At 33.8% G+C, this 5,095-nt stretch overlaps 1 long non-coding RNA gene across 1 annotated transcript; it reads left to right on the top strand.

Annotated features, from left to right (window-relative positions):
- The first annotated feature begins 1,317 nt into the window (after window positions 1-1,317).
- Window positions 1,318-3,605, top strand: LOC107866216. The gene is made up of 3 exons (XR_001672815.2): window positions 1,318-1,494; window positions 2,245-2,319; window positions 3,364-3,605. It is a non-coding gene; the product is annotated as an uncharacterized LOC107866216 (long non-coding RNA).
- Window positions 3,606-5,095: the final 1,490 nt, after the last annotated feature.

The following is a 5,095-nucleotide window of genomic DNA, read 5'->3' as shown; positions in this document are numbered from 1 at the left end:
AAGATGGTTAGGTGACTAGTAGTAATGTGTTTTCTAGTAATGGTTAATAGATATAGGATGATTAGTTTCTAATTATGAATGGTGGATAAATGGAGGTTTTGTTCTAGTGATGAACCTTGACTAGATGTTAGATGTTGGCTATTAAGTAAATAGTGGTTAGTTGCTATTCCGTGAATAAGGATTATGTGAAGGAGAATGTTTAGGCTAATAACTAGAGGTTATGTGATGACTAGCGAACTAGTGATCCTGTTATAATAAGTGTTGGTTAGCTAATAATGAGTAGTTTGAAAGTATTAACTAGATAGATATTGTATGGTGATATGACTTTTTTTATGAGTTATTTAGTGTTTGTTATTCAACTATTGTTATGATACGTTGATATCCAGTGAGGTCGGAGGATATATTTATGATATGTTGATACCCGAAAAGGCCGTAGGATACTACTGATGATGTGTTGATATCCATCTAGGCCGAAGGTTGATTACGATGATAATGGTCCTGATGAGTACAGTTATGACGAGTTGTGATATTGATTATGTACTTTGCATTCATCCCTGCATGCACATCGCCTATCACCAATATGCACCAATATTTATTAGTCGATAGAGGATGGTTGCATATGTATGGGTGAAGAATATGCCTTGTGTTGTTGTATGCTGGTTGAACCTTTTGAGTTCTCGATGGCGGGGGTATGCATTGGTCTAGATATTTGGTTGTCCGTAGGTTGAGGACTAAAAAGATTGTGTCTATGAAGGTCCAGTGAAAGAATCATCCTTTTAAGGAGCCCACTTGGGAGACTGAAGCAGATATGCATATCTGCGTCTTTTTGTTGATTCAAAAATTCCATGTTTTTACTAATTGTGTCTTGTTGTCGTTCGGGGACGAATGATTTTTTAATTGGTATCTGATGTAACGACCCTCCCGATTATTTTTGAAATTTTCTCATCTTTCCTATTTTAGTTCTCCCTGTAGCTGGTGTATGTGAGTTAGGACTCACGGAATGAATAGTACCAATCTTAGGGTGTTCGAAAGTAATTTAACTCATTAGATGGATTATTGAGTTTTTAATAAATTTAAGCTTGATAATGGTCAAGTTCGACCCAGATGACCCCGTATTAGTGTTTTAGAGATTCAAGTTGATTTGGAATGTACTTTTTAGTCAAGATACATATTTGTTTTGTTTTTAAGAGATTCTGGTAGATTGCAAAGATTTATCAAAGGTTGGGATGTTTTTAGTTATTTAGTATAATTATTGATTTAATGGGTCAAAACCCACAATTTAATTATTTATGTGGTTAATATAAAATGGATTTAAGTGAAAAGAATTGGTCATAATTATTAAACGAGAGAATGTAAATTTGAGAAGTGGGGTGGAGAGGTTATATCATAGGGTTTTTTTTCTTCTTAGAATAAAAACGAGAAGCAAGAAACGACATTAGGTAGCAAAAATTTTTATTGATTCTACCATCTGTTGCTGTACCTTGTGATGTACTAGTAAGAATTCAAATTTGTCCTTATTAAGAGCTTTTCAATTTGTCCTTATTAAGAGTTTTTCAATTTGTCTTTATTAAGAGTTTTTCAATTAAAATCCTGATGAGCCAATAGTTCGGGTGAAGGTGCAAATTATATGCTATTTAAAATTGATGATGGGTGTAGTGAGGGAATTAATTAGGCTATTATAATTGAGGGGATAAAATTCTATTAATTAGTAGCATAACTACCATATCATTACAGAATTGAGGTTTGTAATGTTAAGGTGGCAGTGGCCATTTTGTAGTTGTTAACCTCTTGGGGGTTTTCCAAATTGACTTGAATTAGGGGTCAATTATTAGGTAATGATTAGCCAATTAATTTGCATGAATTGTACAAGTTGATGGTACTAAATGTGCTATAGGTTATATAATATTTCTCCATGATATTATTCACCTGCAATAAACTTAGTTATTTTGGGTATTAGTATTAAAGTAGATTAAATAATGATTTCTTTATGATCTAATGTCAATTAAAGTGGGTGGACAATCATTGGTTAATAATGACTTAATGAAAATAGTATAAATGGTTTTCAGTTCATGAATAGTAGCACTGTAGCTCCCAATTTTTATTATTTCCTTATCTTTAGATTATCATATTTTGATTCATCACGGTTTTGAAAATTTAGGCATAGTTGTGGAATTCTGAATGTAAGAGTTTATAAAATGGGTATTATGAAATTCGTATTCTTATGAAAATTATGTATTTGAACAGATTTTAATTATTCAAAGACTTTACGGAGAGGCAAGGCCCTTGCAAATTAGCTTGCATTTGGTTTCTTCGATTGAGGTAGGTTACGGTTTAATTAGAGTTTAGACTCGATTTAATTATGTGTATTCTCCAAAATTGGATACTTGTTGATTGGTATTCATACATGCTTGAAATTGTTGATGTTTGTATTGTTAATGAGTGTATAAACGATTATTGAAAATTTAATTGATTACATTGTCTCATGACTTTAAGTGTACTTGTAAACGTGGTACATTGTGTTGTATGTTGTGGGGTTGTGTTAATTTGATCTTGATATACTTGTTTATGTTGGATCGGGTACCACGCCGGTATGATATGTATAAGTTGGATTGGGTACCACGCCGGTACGGATGTATATATGTTGGATCGGGTACCACACCGATACGATTGTGTATATGTTGGATCAGGTACCACACTAGTACGGATATGTATATGTTTGATCGGGTACAACGCCAGTACGGATGTGTGTATGTTGGATCGGGTACCACACTGATACGGATGTGTATATGTTTTATCGGGTACAACGCCAGTACGGATATGTGTATATTGGATCGGGTACCACGCCAGTACAAATGTGTATATATTGGATCGGGTACCACGCCGGTATGGATATGTATATGTTGGATCGGGTACCACGCCGGTAAGGATATGTATATGTTGGATCAGGTACCACACCAGTATGAATATATATATGTTGGATCTAGTACCCCGATGGTACAGATATGTATATATTGGAAGTGAGTACTACGCCGGTATAGTACATGAACATAGATTGTTCCCTGCTGGTCATAACTATTTGGGCAAAAATAAGTCCCATAGCATATGTGTACATATTTGTGTTGATTCTGTAGATGTTTATAGTATGGTTGATACTCTTGATAGTTATGTAGCTTTTTTGTGAGCAATGTTTGACCTGTTGTTGTATTGTTGATTCATTTAATATTTGGTATGTGACGATGCTTGTCTACTTGTTATTTGATTTATGTTGTGTACGTGCTATTAAATTGCATTGTCCTATGATACCTACGAGTACATAGTGGTTTGTACTGATACTACCCTGTACTCTTCTTTTGTTGAGTGCAGAAAGTTTTCTAGAGGCTCAGACATGACCTCACCTCTAGAATCCAAGGGTGAGCACTCTGTCTTCAGGCTGCCATGGGACATCTTATTTGTTCTTGTCCATCTTTTGGGCAATGACACATTCTTTATTTACTTTATTTTTTAATATCTCTTTAGACATGATCTTTGTTAGCAGTTCTTGTATGACGACTTTCAGGTCTTGGGTATTTTATTAAGTAGTTTGTTTGTTTTCCGCACTAATAATAATTAGTCCTGGATTATTGTTATTATGTTGATTTTATAATAATATCATCTTAATATTGATTAAGTGATTAGGTAATAGTTCGGTTTAGATGGTTCTCCCATAGAAAGATTAGTGTGGGTGCCACTCATGGCCATTTAGGTCGTGACACATATGTTGCAACATATAATGCATCAAATACAACAGGTTAGTCATTTGTTGCAACAGATGTCTAGGTTTGTTTGATAATTTTCAGCAGACGTGTCATCTGTTGAAATTGATATGTATTCTGTTTGTTTGTTGAAATAGATGATAAATATTCACCTTATTTAGCTCATGCTTCTCTCCTGTGGAGCTTGTACATTGATCAAAAGTGCACGACAAAGACAAAGGAGTTGCAATTTTGCTTTTTTCGATGCTTGATAATGCCTTGGAAAAAAAAATTCTTCTCCTCTTAGACGGCTTAATCTCTAATAGAGTGTATGGATATGAAATCCTCTTTGATGAAATAACACCCTTCTTTGATGTCATTTCCTTTACAGAAGCAGTTAATGCATTAATAGCATTAATCACTCCATCACGTTTCGCCTTGCACTTGACATTTGCATGCAAAATATTCGCTAGGAGGAACGAAATCTGTAAAACCAATAAGATCATAATCATAATGATTCGTTATTTTAAAAATTGCAAGAGGAGCATCATTAGCCCCAACAGCAGCATAACTACCACTACCACGACAAACAGCTCCATCACCATTAATACCATCATCAACAATAAGCCCACCTTCCAAAATTATTTTTCTTGTGATGTGTGTTGCTCCAAATAATTTCTTTTTTGTTCTATCAATGATCTTAGGGTCTGATAAAGTTTGCACAAATCGTAAATTAAGAAAAAATGGTATCTTCAACTCTCGATTGGGCGGAACAAGCCACGGATGCACAATCTAAAATAAATTAGTACATATATTAGAATATTGATTAAATCATTAACTAAAACAAAAACTTAATTAGAATTAGACTTACTGCTTCCTTCGGGGGGTTGAAGAGATCAAGAAATTTTATTTTTGTATCAGTTTTGGCCGACAGCCATCTCAGAATTCTTGGACATGAAACTTTATCCTAATAGTTCACTTGTTGTCTCAAATAACGAATGACTTCAAATGCCCAAGCCTATAAAATAACGTCAATAAATCAAAAGAATTATTCAATAAAAAATAAATGAATCATAATAAAAGAAATATTTACCATGAAAAGTCATATAAGTTGATTGTCTTTGGCATTAACGGAGTCAACAAATATTTGACAATCATTTTGAAGCTTTCATAACCCCAAGGATAGTTGTTAAATACCTTAAGATCCTCGGAGAGCTTTAGTAAACCAAGTAGTACGTTGTTGTTAACGTCTCTCGCTCAAAGAATATTATATAAAAAACAAACCAAAGGCAAGGATTGTTTGTACTTCTTTGAAAGTCTTTTACCTTTCAACTCTTCAATCAATTTTTTATTTTTGAAGCTTG

Source organism: Capsicum annuum, chromosome 11 (genome assembly GCF_002878395.1).
Source record: "Capsicum annuum cultivar UCD-10X-F1 chromosome 11, UCD10Xv1.1, whole genome shotgun sequence".
Taxonomy (NCBI): Eukaryota; Viridiplantae; Streptophyta; class Magnoliopsida; order Solanales; family Solanaceae; genus Capsicum; species Capsicum annuum.
This window is presented reverse-complemented; position numbering and strand designations above follow the sequence as displayed.